The sequence below is a fragment of the Haemaphysalis longicornis genome, unplaced genomic scaffold (genome assembly GCF_048455015.1).
Source record: "Haemaphysalis longicornis isolate Haplotype H1 unplaced genomic scaffold, Haemaphysalis longicornis Haplotype H1 scaffold_20, whole genome shotgun sequence".
In the NCBI taxonomy this organism is placed as follows: domain Eukaryota; kingdom Metazoa; phylum Arthropoda; class Arachnida; order Ixodida; family Ixodidae; genus Haemaphysalis; species Haemaphysalis longicornis.
Window position 1 is genome coordinate 4,690,336 of NW_027526296.1, and position 17,201 is coordinate 4,707,536.

At 50.2% G+C, this 17,201-nt stretch overlaps 1 protein-coding gene across 2 annotated transcripts in view; it reads right to left on the reverse strand.

Annotated features, from left to right (window-relative positions):
- Positions 1 to 247: 247 nt before the first annotated feature.
- Positions 248 to 17,201, reverse strand: part of LOC144172314 (uncharacterized) — a 29,451-nt gene continuing 12,497 nt past the window's right edge. The window contains exons 2-3 of one of the 2 annotated variants that reach the window (XR_013322993.1): positions 1,172 to 8,861; positions 248 to 1,112 (exon numbers count right to left, since the gene is read on the reverse strand). The gene's annotated coding sequence lies outside the window, so the exon portion shown is untranslated. Of the gene's footprint in view, positions 8,862 to 17,201 lie in introns of both variants that reach the window. The other variant, XM_077701072.1, reaches the window with a different exon arrangement.

Below are 17,201 nucleotides of genomic sequence, written 5' to 3' on the forward strand. Positions count from 1 at the left end.
GTCGGGGGAAATAGCAAGCAGCATTTGAAAGGGTTAAAGGTTTGTTTTCACTCATCCACTCTCAAGCCAAACCCCAAGGCATAAGAGAAAATGATGAAATCAGTCTAATTTCATTATTTCCCATTCTGCTGTCCATGCTAGACAAAAACAGAAAAGTCTTCTACAGTTCCCCGAACATGCACCAAACGAGCCCGGGCTCTTTGCCATCGCAGTTTTCACTGCGCGCATGAAACTGACGAGGCAGGCCTACGGACGCCACTCGTATCGTTTTATTGGCAATTCGAAAAACGGAGAAAAAACAGATGAGGTTACACTATTCGCATGATTACACTTTGCATCAGACACTAAATGTTTCGCTGCCCCGCAAACCAGGCAAGAGTACGGCTGCTGTTGAAAAACTTCTCCGCTGCCACTCGAGCAGTGTAAGGCAGCGAATAGCTTTGCCAATGATGTCTGCAAAAGCTTTCTCTTTAAAACGACAGACGGCCAGCACGGGCCTTACGCACTGCAACTATTTCGAATCCAGCTCGACCCAACAACTTCCGCCAGCATGGGCCGTGCTCTTGCCTGCCCTGCAGTCACGCTGACAAACAGGCGATTATACACAGACTGATTATTTTTCTCCTAAAAAGATCCTGACGCACTCACATCAACAGCGTTAAAAACTACAAGATATGGGGGACATAACCAACCTACCATCTTCGAGAGAGCGCGCGCGAGGGAGGTTTACACATTGCTAGGCAGTGGCCTGTTTACAGAGCTACATGCCCCCCGGTTTCTTTCTTGTCTTCTTTCCCTCACAAGTGTAAGAGATTGGTGCCTTTTTTTGCTTTCTTTTTTTGAATTTGAATCAGCATCATTGCCCCTCTTTCTAATTCCGAATTGGCCATTAAAAAAAAAAAGTAAAGGACGGTGATGGCGGTGGGGAGGCCTGACAAAAAAAAAAAAAAAGTTGAGGAAGCACACACACACACACACACACAAAAAAAACTAAACAAACGAGACAAGCTGCAGCAAGGCAGGGTGTGTACCATAAAGGGTGTTTCTCTGCGTAACTGAGAATGGGAAGTTGATGATTTGAATTCAAGAAAATCTTGCCAAAACAGTACCACCTACAAACGGAATCAAATTTACCAAAGCATTTACTAGTATATTGCCAAAACAGTACCACCTACAAACGGAATCAAATTTACCAAAGCATTTACTAGTATAGCAAAGGTGAAGAAAGCACTGTTGCTTGAAAGCTGCTTGCACTTGCTGGCATATTAAAGTGCACGCCGAGATGGGTTTCGCATATTTCATACACCAAAAAGTTTTTTCTGCAGATTTTGCAGATATGGTTCTCCAATGGACAAAAATTCATTAAGGCCCTCAAATTTCCTGCCTTCAACGTTTAAATCCATGGTTAAACTCCGTAGATGCTATTGCAGTTAAAACAATGTGAATCCTAAAGTCAGGAGGCGGGCAACGAGACCAAATCGCATCCACAGTCTTGCATCAAGCACGGCTGGGACATGAGCATGAAATGCATCAGCAAAAAACTGAATAGACCAAAACAAAATGCAAGCTCCCACAAGCCAACCAGTGGGCAACAGACACACTGAACAAAACAGCCAACTCGCCAGGAAAGAGTGATATTACACAATCAACCCAGAAACTTACACACATCAGATGGAGTGGATTAAAAAAAAACCACTGAAGCAAAAGCATTATGGTTTTTGTTGTTTTGCTTTACTGCAATCACAAAAACGCTGCTTAGGTTTGTATCAATGTGTGGGCTGCCACTGGTAAGCATGCAAGTCAGTGCCACCACAATGGGTTGTCACAAAGTTGAAAATTTCTCCGGTTTTCCAGACGTCTTGAGAATTGAGAAGGGAGGGAATGAAGTTACGACTGGCATGATTTTCTTTAGACCAGCCTGCTTACTTTACAAAGGCACACACACACACAAAAAAAAGAAATCGAGCAAACACCCTGACAAATAAAAAAAACACACCCGCCTGCACTTACATGCAACCTCAAACAAAACAAGTATAGTTAGCACAACCACATACAACATCTTTCAGCGACAACAACACATTTCTAAAAATAAAGGAGAAAAAAAAATGAAACCAAACACACTCAGTGCGGGTTACAAATGCAAAGCAAACAGTATGCCTGCCTTGAAACTGCAAGGGATGATGATAGCACACTTGCATTCTCACTCAGAAAAGATGCGAATGACTGCTGGAAAAGTGTTGAACAATGCCACGCACACCGGAGAAATCAAATCGAAGCGCAAAGAACGTGTGCCAAGTCTAGTTGCCACAGGAGAGGAGGAGGAGGTGTGCGAGTTTTGAATCTTTTTTCTTCTTTCCTCCAAAAGAGAAAGCGAAGTCAGATGGACGACAGCAGGACCTGGATGAACACAAGATGACTGCATAAAAACGCCTCAAGCAAAAGCGGACAATGAGTGGGTGACTGCGTGGTGGGACAAACTCGAGAGGAACGATCCCTTCGTCATCAAATGGCCTGCACAAAACGACGCTGGCACTTTTAAGATCAGAAGCCGTCTGGCCTTGGCAACGCAGCCAGACCGCCCCCTCCCCCCAAACTGTTCTGTAAACGTGAATACGAGGTGCCAATGAAGAAGAGCCAATGCGGGAGCCGGGCTTAAAACGAAGGCCAAGGTGTGAGCTGCATCAGTGACCTGGGGCAACGGCCTGCGCTGGGAAAGCAATACCTGCTGGAAAGCAGAGGGCTGAGCTACCCTCGCAACTTTGCAGTACCCGTACCCTCGTAAAAGGGGCCAGAGGAAGTGGCAACAAAAACAAACTCTGCCGAGGTGAAAAACCATACTGCACTGAGGCACCGAGGCGGAAAAAAAAAAACGAGGGAGATGGCCACACGCACAGCCCCGACCAACTAGCCATGTGAACTGCAGTGCAAAGACATCAGACGCCCTCCGCGTGCAATCGACGGACTCTCCATTAAAACGACGCTTTGTTGGGGAGTCCGTCGATGGCACGCTTGAGTTATATAGGCCTGGCGAAGCAAGCGCCGTCCCGGTCTTCAGGACAGTTACACGACGGATGATCAAAGCACTGCAGTACACGCGGGGACTGTGCAAAGGACGTAGATTTGTGGCACGGCAGCAACCATAAACTGAGGAAAGCGATGCTTCTTGAGGGGCAACATGCTTCTTAGAAACACAAGTCGCGCAGCGAGAGGAAAGCATCCTCCGGAACGCCGAAGAGAGGGGAGGCAGGCATCCGTTACACGAGCGGGTACAAGGCGTATGCACTCAGCTGGCACTTTACACACACACACTGCAAGGGGGAGCACTACTGCTCAAAACCGATGGAAGAGGCCCGCAGCTCCCACAGCGAAAAAGGGGGCGCGGCCGACGGGGGGGAGGGGGCCTGCACAGCGGGAGAGGGGAGAGGCGTGGACACTGCTCCCCTCGTCATAAATAAATGACCCAGAACAGGAAAGAAGAGTTATGTACACCAAACACACGAGCTGACAACCGACACATCCACCAGGTCACACCAAACCGGGGAGGTTCCTCCATCCAGAGACCAAAATACTGCGCTCCTTTTAGAAGTCAGAAATCTTTTCCACATGCCACAACACTGCTCGCTCTGTTGTCCCCCCCGAAATTTTTTTTTTTTTGATCCGGAGAGACTGTGAGAGAAGGTGCCGCACGTAAACCACTTCTTTTTCATTTCGTTTTGTTCTTTGTCCCATTTCGGATCCCCCACCCTCCCTTTTTTTGCAGCCACGCGGACAAGCCCCACCGCAGGACTGCAGGGTTTCCACGGCGGCGGTAGCGGAAAGGCGACGATCTCACTACGCACTGCACACCTCACCACCGCCGCGGTCACGCCGGTCCAAGTCTCAATGGGCGACGCGCACTGCAGTGGGGGCCTTCCGGCGGCCGTCACATCGTCCTCCAATAGTGCGGCACCTCTTGCGGAAGCCGGTCAACCAAGCATCGTCTCACGCCGGACTTGCAAATTGCCCCAGGGGGCGGGGCCCGGCCAGGCAGCCCCCCGGAGCTCGAGGAACCCCCCCCCAAACAACACTAATGCAGGAGTGTTCGCTCCGTAGTTTTCCTTTTGTGCTTGCCTTTTCACTTTCCCAATGCTGCATCCGATGGGTAAACACGTCTAAAAAAACAGATGCTGCCCACTTTTCTTTCCCATGCTTTTTTTTTTCCCCTCTTGCTGCAGGAGTCTCCCCGGTTGTCGTCGTCGTCATATCCACAGATGCCGCGGCAAATTGGCCGAGGATGAGGAGGAATTGTCCCGGCACCACTGAGCGGTGGCGCTCGTTGCGATGTCGGCGTTGCTGGCAGGGCAGCCGTGCACGTGATCACTGCTGCCTGTCATCGACGGGCGGCGGGCTCCAGCCACCGCCCGCTCTCCGTGTGTGTGTGCGTGTGTCCTTTTGCTTGCTTTTCTTTTCCGCGTGCACTGGGCAAAAGCTTTGGTCGGGCACTGGTGCACCACGGGGGGAGACAAAAAGGGCCCGGCACGCCAGAGGGCCGCGAGCGCGACCGAGGAACTTTTTCTTCTTCTTCTTCCCTTTACTCAGGATAAACCCAGAAGACGCAATGTGTCGCTCAGAGACGGGGCACCACATCAGTTGTTGTTGTCGCTGCCGCCACGAGGGCTCAGCGGGCAGAGAAGACCGAGGTAGAAGGGCCAGAGAAAAGCGGCACGGCGAGAGACTCTGCACTGTCGCCGCCACACAGCGGGGACAGCTGCACCGGATGACGACGGGGCTGGGGGCACTGCGAGGGGGTTTCGATGCACGATCTCGGATCTAGAAGCAGGGGGCGTGGGCGGGCTTCTTCGGGGCTCTGCTGCCGGGTGGGTGCGCAAGAGCACCGCCCGATGCCACGGGGGGCGGCCAACCACGAGTCGAAGCCCCCCACACAAACACTCTCTCGGCCTTGGAAGCACACACGCACGCACACCGATCAGGCTGCACTTTTTGCATAGTAATTTAAACGGGTCGGGGAAGGGAAAGAGGAGGGAATTGACAGGGTGGCAAAAGCTCATCTTTTTTTTTTCCCCCAACGGTTGAAACGACCCGACACTCGGATGACAGACATTTTTTTCCGCATTTGCACATTTTTTTTCCCAAGCAGCCCCGTCTCCAGACAATGCAAAGGGAGGAGGCTGTACACGTGGCCTCCACTACAGGCGGTGCGCACACACACTGCACTCTTTAGGCTCACAGCACAGAGAACTCAAGACGACAACCAGACCCAGCTTGTGACATCATCAGATCAGGGACACAGCTCTCTCTCTCTCTCGGCACATAAAACCTGATGCACACACCAGAAGAAGACTCACTTCCTACAGATTTCAAGGCGCACTGGGGGAAAAAAAAAAGGGGGGGGGGAACAAAGGCACAGAGAGAGGGTTGATCCCTGAATGCGGGGGTCCCGAGCACGGAAGAGGGGAGGGGAAGCACCCACTGCTGCAGCCCCACGCAGGGGCCACAGGGTGCCACGCAGGTGGGGTCAAAAGTGCGAGTAACGAGACAAAAACACCAAAGCAGTGAGGGCCAGCAGGACTGGCCGAGCCAAGAAGGAAAATAAAAGGAAGAGTACTCCGAAAGAGGAGACGATGCTCCTGGGGCAGGGGGAGGTGGAAAAAAAACAGAGAGAGAGAGAGGTACAAACACACCCCGCCGAGGCAAGGGTGCCCCAGGCCCCAAAGCGCGGCACGCACACGTTTAAAGAGCACACACTACTCTCTTCGCCACATAAAATGGGGGATGCAGGTGCACTCGGTCACAACACAATCGCACATCGTCGTCATCATCGTCATCATCGTCTGCATGTAACATCTTCGTCTGCTCGAAAAAAAAACTAGAGCTTTCGCCAGCCGGCCGCCCGCGCCGGGAGTCTCAAGCCCAAGCCGCCAAAGTCCATTCCGCTCGCTACTCTCAGTGGGCGCTCCCCGGCGCGGCGGCGCGGCAGCCAGCGAGGGGTGGCACACGCGCACACTCGCCCCCGCAAGCCCCCGGGTCGACCGCAACGCTCCGTGATCTTCAGTCGGTCACGCGTTCCAAAAGGCAAAAAAAAATGAGGACGTGGTAGGTGGAGGGAAAAAAAAAACAGCACGACAAAGGAAACGGGGGGAGGGGTGGAGAGGGGGGATTGTAAGCAAGTCCTGCGCGTCAGTCGCTCGACCACGTCGCTGAAGGGCCGGCCCCAGTGGGTTCAAGGCTTCTGCGGACTCCCTTCGGTCGGGATCCCAGGGGCGAGGGCTGGGCTCTCCGAGGAGTGGGCCTTCGGGGGAGGGGGGGAGGATAAGGGGCGCGCACCAGAGATACCGTCCCGCCGGCCTGGCGGCCACTCGTCGCACATAACAGAGCGTCCTTCACCTGTGTCATCTGTCTGTGTGTGTGTGTCAAATGCGCATGTCTGTGTCAAGCACCACGAGCCCAGGAAGGGGGAGGGAGGGGAGGTCGGAAGGGAAGAGGATGAGGAGAGAGTGCCGCACACTCGCTCAGAAGGGAGCGCCGTTCCCTCCTTCGGCACACACACGACGCATACACGTCCCGCACGGAAGCAGCAGATGCAGGGGCAGAGGAAATCGCAACGACAAGGCATCCCAGGGGGAACAGAGAAGAGAACACGCTCGTGGGAAAACCACTCTTGCCCTCGACCGAATTTGCCCCGCACGGAAAAGAATTCCAAACTCATTTTAACGCGGCATTCCAGAACTATCGTAATTGGCGCCAGATAAATAAAAGAAGCTAAGGCTTTTAAAAATTTAAACATCCGAGAATTTAAACAGGCGGTAAAAAGGAATTGGGTGTGGCGGACACCAGTAACGTTTTTACGCTTTTATTACAACAATGCCAGCTTTCAACGGTAAAACTACAAACATTTCCCACCCACGGTTCTGCATCCACCAATAAAGTCAATTTTTCCCCATCCAAACTCAGTCCTAAGAATGCGATAAGCAAAAAGCACAGAGTCCTATGAGCGGTGCCGCACAAAGTCTATCTTGCTCCAGGAGAAAGCAAAGCATCGAGCAAAAGAAGGTGCAGGGCAACGCAGAGGAAGCAGCCACACTGCCTTTCCTCGAAATGCATCAACAGCAAAACAGAGCAGAAAAGGAAGAGCAAAAAAGTACCAACAACACACATTGCAACCTGCATCCCCCGACACTGACCATTAACAACACTTCATAAAAAAAAAAAAAAAATAGAGGCAAAACATCAGTGAGATTAAAAAAAAAAGTATGCAGACGCGCACAAGTCACAGATGACAAAACGAGGTGACGTAGGCGCTCTCACAGGCCAGACAATCATTGTCTGGGTAGCTGCAACTGTGTTTCATAAACACAAACAGTACCGAAAAAAAAAAAAGAGGTAAAAAAGAACAATCAGAGACATGAACAAGTAAAAAAAAAACATCAGTTCCTTGGGTTTCTCATCAATTCCGCTCTTCATCAGCCACTCAACATCATCAGTTTGTTTTTTCAGCTTGTCTACTTCCGGTTCCTGTGGGAGAGTATTCTTCGTCATCGCAGATATCGCGGATCAAGCCGTACCATGCAACAACAATCCCTCTTGCGGATGTGCTGCTGCTCTCTTGCATGAAGTTGCCTCGATGTCAGGAGAGGGGGGAGAGAGTGAGAGAGAGAGAGGGGAGAAAGAGGGTGAAAAAGAGAAAGGGTAGTGGGGAGGGAGTCGCCCAACGAACCGACGACGTCGTGGTGACGCATCCAAAGTCACTGCAGCTCTCTCTCTCAAGTCAACAAAGAGCAGGACCGGAAAGAAAGCAAAACAGGCAGGCATCGAATTAGGAAGGGGGGCGAGGGAACTGCGGGGCGCGCTCTCAACCCTACTCCGTGGCGTGTGTGCGTTTTTTTCCCCCCGCCCACTTTTGCATAATAGCCATCTTCTCCTCTGCTACAACAATTTCCTATCCCCTTAACCCCGGCAGGGGAGCCTGGAAGCTAGCGGCTAGCGCTGCTTCCAACCCGTAGAAAAATTTCAAACGCTACTTTGGCTGCAGGCACAGAGGTGCTTGCGAGAGTTCCCACTGAAAGAAAAAAAAAAATTACTCCCTTCCCCGAAAAAGGCACTGACAGAGAGCTCCCATCCCAATGTCCAGAGCACAGGAAACGCACCACGCAGTCCGACCCAAGAGCGGGCAAGCGCGCCCCACGTTGGCCTGCCGCGGAGGAAAGGGCATGCTAAGCTAGACAAGGATGTCATTGGCTTGGAGATAGAAGGCGGGGAAGAGCTCTAAGCTAAAGCACGCAAGGACGGTGTTGAGCCTTGGTAAGAATGCTTGCGAGGGCCTCGAGAGGCTGAGCACACGTCTGGGACGGCGCGTTTCGGGGAGAGCTCGGCAAAAGCCCGGGTGTTCCTAACCCTTGCTGACGGACAGGGCCTTATTTCCCACAGCCTGCCTCGGAAGAGGCTGGCACCCTCGGCGAGCGAAGGGAGGCGGACAAGAAAAGGGGGGAGTGAACGGAAGTAGTGGTGAGACTGCAAGAGTGGACGAGAGGTAGGCTGAGACAGCGAGGTAGTTGAATCTAAAAAACCAGAGCCGGCAGTACTGACCGGCGGTAGCTCTCATTCTTCCCGTGTTTTCTGCTGCTGCTCTTGGAAAGGGTTTACACTCGAACGCGAGCCAGTGCGGTTACGAACGCAGTTTTCTTCCTGGCGGCCGGCTGCAAGACAGCACAGCAGCCAGCGGGCGCAAAAGTCCTCAGGGCGACGACGCGTCGGCCGAAGACATGGGCGTCGGGGGTCAGGGGTAGTGGGTGGTCGGGGTCGGGGTCCGGTGCTGGTCGTGGGAGGACAGCAGCTGGCCACTGGACAAGGGCGCCGGGCTCCACCTGCAAGGCACCACGGGCTTTCAGTGCCACTACTTTGAAAAGGCAAAAGGCAACAGTCCGCTGATTGCCTTCGGGGAGAATGTAATGCTCTGCTGGTGGCATGACAATGCCTACAAATATTGCAATGTTCAATGCTAGCAGTGGGCCCTAACCACCCAATTCACTGCTGTTTTGCACAACTCAAAAGCATTCAAGAAGACCAACTGCATCACTTGCATGCTTTCAGTGCAGAAAAGCACTGATGTTCTGTTTGCACTACACACATCACTTTTCTTGGACAAATAAACATATGTTCTCTGCCAGTCTAAGAGGCATGCTTCTTCTCTCCATAATATGTGCAGTTAAAGTATAGTCCGCACACAATCAGTCAGTAGTCATGCTTCGTCACAGTTCAACGAAGAACGAAGTACACAAACTTTTCACGCAGGTGATTTCATGCAGAGAACCTTCCACTTCTGCACATCGGCTCTGCACGCATCACTTATACTGCTCTTCAAACACAGCCAAGCCATTTTGTGTGCTTTTACATTGCTACCTCGCAATGCTTGTACCTAAGATGAATTGCGGTTAGAGCCAAGAGCCATTGCACTTCGGGCAGAACTCGAGAGCTGTTATGGTGGCGTACCGAGTGCCCATATTCGAATTTTTGTCGCAACTTTGTTAACTCTGACAATGTCATGCTCTTCACCTCAACACGACTCAAAGGCCAACTGCACTCAAACTGCACCCCGACCAAATTTATTTTTTCACGTGTAGTACTACAATACCACCAAATAGCTGGGACACAAGTGGTGGCCCCGTGAAACGCCTCGTTAATCAGTCAGAAGCGTTTAAAAAGGCTCAGGTGCAGACCACGCTGCACCTGCCGGCGGATCGCGTAAACAGCCATGACACGCCTGTGACGTTCCAGCCAATGGGGGCTTCTTCCTCTGGCCAGCCACGCAGCTGGAGGACCGGTCAAGCTCTGCTGCAAACGCTTCACCCATTTGCTGCCCCGCGCACATATAGCTTGCGCGCAGGCTTGCTCCCGAGCTGCTGACCATCTGGCCACTCGCTGGTCAGCTGCCACGTCACGTCAATGGCCGTGCCTTCTTCGATTTCAGTTACAAAATCGCCGATTTTTGCTGACCCCTTGCGACGTCCACGTGCATATTTCAGCTGTTGTATTTTGCATCTTGCTTTCTTTTTCAGCAGACTATACGGAAATGGTGTTTTCAAGAGGTCGAAATTTTGAGTGCAGTTAGTCTTTAACAGTTTTAAGCTTGCTTCTGGCTTTCTGTTGTCCAACCGAAAGCAACTCTTGCACACAAGCAGCTCTCCAGTCACCTACCACAGCAAGGGCCAACAGTGGGAGCCTATTCAGAAAACAACTAAAATTTTGTACTACTATTTTTGTTTTCAACACTGCAGCCACAACCACCGGATTAGGCAAGCCAACTTTTGAGGTGCATGCAGTGCTACCTGATTGTGCTTTCTCACTTTCTTTCTGTGCAACAGCTGCAAAATGTAAGCCTTGCAAGGACGGAGTGCAAGCATTCAGACAAATGGGTGAAAACGCTGACAGACAAAAGCTGCCAGCCCCACATAGCTCCCACAACTTTCTCCCTCACATTAGCACCTCAAGGAGACCTTACACACTATAGCAATTGTGGTGACAACATAACCTGCAACAAAATGTAATAATCATTTTTCATGGAAAGCCCTAAGGGAAGCAAAGAACAAAAATTACAAGACCCTTTCAGCAGCTAAGAGGTTATTGTGCAACAAAGTTGGCAGTGCAATTCTGTCTCAAGTCACGACACCAAAGGCAATTCCACTTTTCCTGGTGTCATGTAAACAAAGTAGGATGTAGCTTGCAACTAATAGAAACTTTCAGAATATGTATACTTGTGGCTCCATTCATAGATAGGTAACATCGTTCATTTTGCTGGCTTGAGATTATTAGCTTTCGTTATTAGTGGGGTCGTGAAGAGATTTTCAAAAAAAATTGTGCTGTGTGTGCGCTTATAACCGTGGAACCTTGATAAACAAACAATGCGTACCCGTTTCGTTGCCCGATATCGGCATAGGTAAACAAATGCAGATACGGTTTCACCGAGGCTTTCCTCCTCAACTCGTGAAGTGACGTTTCAGTAAGTCAGTAAGAAGCCAATCATAGTTCTCCCTCGTCTGCACAATATGTTGGCATACAGCGGGCTTGCAAAGGGTCAGATAAAGCTACAACATCGGCGCAATGATGAGACTCGCCCTGCATCTGAACGGGAGATGTCTGATCTCTGATACGACTGATCAACATGGTCGATCTTTCAGTCAACAATGCGGGCGTGGAGCAGGCAGAAGTAACCACGTTTCATCTAAACTGGACATTCGTAAACTGTTTACGCTATTTTGCACGAGTCTAAACTGTCGTTTTACTAGCCGATATTCTTGCACAAGTTTGCCGACGTCTGCCTCCCGTAGCCTGTAATGCGAGTTGCGCGAACGTGAAACTTCTGACCTGACGAGTGAAATGACTGAACGCTTAAGGCCCGTTCACACTTGCGACGAAGCGACGCGACAAAGCGACGAAGGCGAAAGCGATCGCCACCCTTGCTGTTCACACTTCCACGCGACATCGAGCGACGACTATTTTTTGCTTTTCTTGTTATTGTCTCGCGCTCGGAGTGAGACTTCACGGGAGCTTCGCCGCTTGTGGAGACACAGCATCCGGGTGCTTTGGAAGGATATGACGTCAGGAAGTCTCGCCTCCTGCTTCCGCTTCAAAAGCGACGGCGCGACGGAGGCGACAAAATTTGGTCGAGACCGATCGCGCGCGACGAAAGCGATGAAAGGCGGCGAAAGCGACAGCAATTTCCGTCGCTTTCATCACTTTCGTCGCTAGTGTGAACGGGCCAGAATTTATTACGTAAACACGCTTATCAAAGGAACTTCAAGTAGCCAAAACTTAAAACCCATCCATCATTTACTCATCAAGCGCAAAAATAACTAGCGAGAAGCAGCGATACAGCGCCGAGTAGCCGAGTCCCAACATCACGCAGTTCGACGATTGATTTCCAGTTTCCTGCAATAAACAATGCTGTTAACGCTGTTTCGTTGATTGTATACGCTCCCCTTTGGCTTTCTGCAGAAGCGCTCAACAGCAAGTTGGCGGTTAAAGCTCTGGGTTGATTAGAATTTATGAAAACACGACAGACTTCTGGGTTACAAATGCGAAGAGGCTTTCATGCAGCAGTTTTCGCCGCGCTCGCTTCTGACGTTGATAGTGTAGTGGATGAAGTGTCCAACTGGCCGGGCTGTCCCGGAGGCCGCAAGTTCGAATCGCACGACAAGCACTTATTTTTTTCTTGAGCGGTTTTACGCCATTTCATACAAAAAAAAAAAAAAAAAAAAAAAAAAAAGGGAAGATTCCAATGAGAATTCGGCAAAAGAACGTGAAATGCAGCAGCGAAACTGGCTACGAACTGTACAACAGCCAGTAGGTCTGAGTTATGCTGCAATGGTTGCCAGACAACTGACGCGGCCACGACACCGCTCACGTGGATAGAAAACTGTTTTTTGGCAACGAATAAAGGATGCATCATTTTTAAAGTATCGGGTTTGCAGCTTTGCAAAACATTATACACAAATAACATTGAACTCTCGAATGTACTTGACGTGAAGTCACTCTAGTTGCGTTGCCGACCGACAACGCGCGCATGGTCGCTTGCGATGCGCCTCAAAACGAGAATTTCAACAGCGCCTCCTAACTTCCAGACGCAAAATTGTGAAAATATTTGGGATTTATGTTCTTTAAAGGTCGTTCACGCAGACAAAATTAAGCAAAGACAAATGCATTTTCTCTTCACGACCCCCTTAAGTCGGCTCGCTTCTACATTCAACATTTTGGCCAAAGTTAATCATTTCAACGTGAAAAGTGGGAATATGAGATGTGTGCCCCTTGTAAGTGATCCGCGGACACTCAATTTCAAAAAATATAAATCCTGAAAACTGCTGACCCCACATTTAGACAAATATTGAATCATGACATCGCACAGATGCAGTGGTGAAGGCATCAAGCACTGATGCCCGGCATGCAAGCGAAAGGGTGCAGCAAACACCTCTCTCAACATGCAGCATGGCTTTGGCTAGTTTCATCAGAATGCGTTAAGTAATCAGGATCACTTGCAACTACGAGGGTTGATTGAGAAATAAGGTTCCCAAAGAGCTCCCAGCCGCACGGGAAGGTGCGAGATGGAATCCGGAAACACCGCTGTGTGCGGCTGTTCCCCCCCTCTTGATTCCGCCCGGCAGTGCTTCGCTTCGCCGCTCGGTACTGGCTCAGCAGCCGTCCGAGATGGAGGTGCCCATTGTTGCTCTTGCCAAGTGCGAGAATCTTTCCTTAACTTGCTTTTTGCATGCCAACGGGACTTCACCGGTAGATTTTCACCGTCAATGGACAGAGGTGTATGGCGACAAGTGGATGTCTGTTCAACACGTCCAGTAGTAGTATAGTTTGTGTTTATTGGCGGAAGGGTGTCTACGACCAAAGAGCACCAAGACTATTAGGAGGTCCTTCAATGCCAGGTCTGAGCTTAAAACGTGCATGAGATGAGAATGGTGCTGCCTAAAAAGTTGTATACATGGGTGTAGAGGGCCCGTAGATTAAAACACGAAGATGCTCATAATGGCAGATGAAGGGGACTATGGTTGACACGTGACAGTGCCCAACAGCGCCCAGAGCCTCAGAGTGTGCTGTGCTACTGGGGCTTCCCGAGCGCACAAAATAATCAGGAACACTCTCAAGGATGAGGGGATCTGAAGTCATGCCCTGTGCGATACGAGTTTTAAGAAACCGATACCTGCAAGACATGTTAAGAAACATTTGTAAGTGAACATTGGTTTATCTCCCAAGAATAGTGAGGGGTGCAGTGGAATGCTGTATGTGTAGATTTTAGGGAAGCGTCATTTTCTGGCAGCATTGCAGAATGTGCACTTAATTAGCCCATGGAGCATGGAGAGCCATTCCCCACACTTGTCACAAACTCGTGGTAGTGTGCCATTCAAAAGGTACGAGTGCGTGGCATGAGTGTGGCCAATTCGTAATCTGCAAATAGATACTTCACAGAATCTATTTCGTTTCTCAATGAGGTACTTACCTATGTGTGGTTTTAGTGCATGTAGTTTGTTATGCGATTCTTTGCTCCATTACTGCTGCTACAGTTCACGGAGTCTTCGTCGTATAGCAGGTTTCACATTGCCACGAACCATGCATGGGTTTGTTTATTGTTTGTTTACTGCCCGGCCACGCTCGGCTCTGTTATCTGTGTCCCAAGCGAAGTGGGTCTTCCATTCTTTATTTTCATGCCGCACGGGCTATCTCATTCAGATAAGCAGACTGCTTCGCCCTAACGTCACTGGCCCAGAATAATCTTCTTTGATCTACAACGTTCTGGATGTAAATGGACGGTTCCAGAAACACTCGCGCCGAAAGATAAAAGCCTGTAGAGCAGACGCCGTGGCATTCGACTCTCGACGCTTGCCTACGCACGTCACTTTCTTGACTGCTGTTTCGCCGCCTGTGTATTCTTTGAGTTGTTAGGGGAGCACAAGTTCGCTCCAATAAACTTGTTTTCTTTGAAGACAACTGCGTCGTCTTTGGCTTCGTGACAATATCTAAATACAGCACCAGAGGTTCATCCACGCCAGTACGAAGAGCGGCTGCCACAGCATACTGGTCGGCGATTTCGTTTTCTCGAATGCTACAGTGCCCCGGCGCCCAGCATACTATTATCGTCATACTTGATGAGTTGGTTTATGACCGGATTTTTACTTGGTTTTCCCACGTGCAATGCCATCACGACACTAAGAGAATCTCCGAAACTGATGGTCTTCCACTCTGTTCTTCATCGTGGACGTCCTACTCCCTACACCACGTTTGGACATGTTGCACATCCAAACGTCCACGATGAAGAACGGAGTGAAAGACCGTCAGTTTTGGAGACGATTATCGAAACAGTCCAATGCGAAGTACGTCAAAACAGGACAATCACCGTCCGTGATTGATTGATTGTGGGGTCTAACGCGCCGAAGCAACGCAGGTGATGAGGCGCGCCGTAGTGGAGGGCTCCGGATTAATTTTGACCCCCTGGGGATCTTTAACGTGCGCCGAAATCTTGCACACACGGGCGTTTTTGCTTTTCGCCTCCATCAGAATTGAACCTGCAACCTCGTGCTCAGCAGCGCAACGCCTAATCACCGTCCGTGAACTTGTTGCTCAGATTCCTAGGAGTTCTTAGGGTACGGTGGAAAGAGCTTTAACCGAAAAATTGGGGTATTACAAGTGTTGTACTTGATGGGTACCGCGTCTGCTGACAGCAGAACACAGGAGAAACGCCTTGCCTGTGCTCGCCAGTTTTTCAAGATAAGGAAGGACTGCTGGACTCCATTGTTTTGGGAGACGAAACGTGGGTGTTTCATTTCACCCCAGAAATGAAACAGAAGTCCAAATAATGGCGTCACTCAGGGTCACCAGTCTCAAAGAAGTTCAAGCAAATTCCTTCTGCTGGCAAAGTCGTGGCCAGTGTGTTTTGGGATCGTAAGCAGGTACTGCTGATCGATTTCATGGAACCTGGAATGACAATCAACTCAGACAGTCACGGTGCAACACTAAAAAAATTCAGGCGAGCTATACCGAACCGCCGGCGAGGACAACTGACAGCCGGTGTAATGCTGCTTCACGAGAATGCCCAACCTCATGTCTCCCGTCAAACCCAGAACTTTTTGACAAACTTTGGGTGGACTGTCATTTCCCACACAACACAGAGTCCAAACCTCACATCTAGCGATTATCCCCTGTGCCCCAAGTTAAAAGAACACTCGAGTGGCCAACGTTTCGTGAGTGACGTTGAAGTCAAAGAAGAGGTGAAACGCTTCAAAGGGTTGGAAGGGGAGTTCTATGACATCAGGATACTGAAATTGGAGCACAATCTACAAAATAAATAAAAAAGTAAGGTGATTATGTCAACAAATGGAGCGAAGTGGCTTCTTTCCAACAATGTTCATCGCTATGAGAATAAACAATGCTGTCGATGTGCAACATTCATGGGAGCCCTATTTCTGGATCAACCCTCATAATTTTTCATGGGAAAAAGGTGTGGGGGAAAGAAAAAAATTAAGCAAGCTCACACTAACGTGCAAGACTTGAAAGTAGCGAAGCTGTACGCAACCTTCACGACCCCTTCGCTGCCGCAACGACCTCTACTCCATCATTGTTGCTATAAATGTGAGCTCCCACCCGCTGCAGTGGCTCAGTGTTGTGCTGCTGAGCACGAGGTCGCGGGTTCGATTCCCGGCCGCGGCAGCCGCTTTTCTGACCGAGGCAAAAAGCAAAAACGCCTGTGTGTACGAGATTTCGGCGCACATTAAAGATCTCCAGGTGGTCAAAATCAATCCGAAGCCCTCCACTACAACGCGCCTCATCGCCTGCGCTGTGTTGGCGCGTTAAGCCCCACAATCAAGTGTGAGCTTTCCTTATTTTTTTGGAAGTGATAACCATTGGATGTCACCCTGGAGGGGCGTACACTATGACGCGGTTTTCTCATTCCGAGCAGTGCTGCCACAATTGCGAAACGCTGCCCCCCCATCCCGGTCTCTAAGTGGGTATGCTTGGGTTGAAAACGTGCGCCAGGGAGGCTGGGCAGTCGTCGCGAGGCACCGCACATACACAAGTGCTGGGCATTTTTTTTTGTTTTCTTAACTGCTGGGCGGTTGCCGCAACCTCGGCCAATCTCCCTAGTGGGTATTCTTGACAAACATGAGCTGTTGACGCTGGGCGGTCGCCGCGAGGCACCGCACATACACAAGTGCTGGGCATTTTTTTTGTTTTCTTAACTGCTGGGCGGTCATCGCAATCTTGGCCAATCTCCCTAGTGGGTATTCTTGACAAACATGTGCCGTTGATGCTGGGCGGTCGTCGCGACGCACGTACAGAAGCGCTAGGCTTTTTTTTTTTTTTTGGTTTTGTTAACTGCCAGGCGGTCACCGCGAGACCCACGCACATGTGCTGGGCAATTCCTCGGTATTTTTAACTGCCGACACAAAAAATTACGATTTGCTAAAGAGCTTCGTTGCTAAAAACGCGATGGAACGAGGTTTGGAGGGTGCTGCTATGCAAACAGCCAGCAGGCTTTCAAGGAACTCACACAGCAAATGAGATGAGCTGGCACCATCAAGCGATGTAAGCAGTACTAGCATTCTGAGCAGCTCCAAGCAGCCCAAAACTACTCTTGCCATACGACATTCTATGGGCAAATAAAATACCGAGCTGCTCAGAACTGCTCCAAGCCGGGAAAAAATAATGAG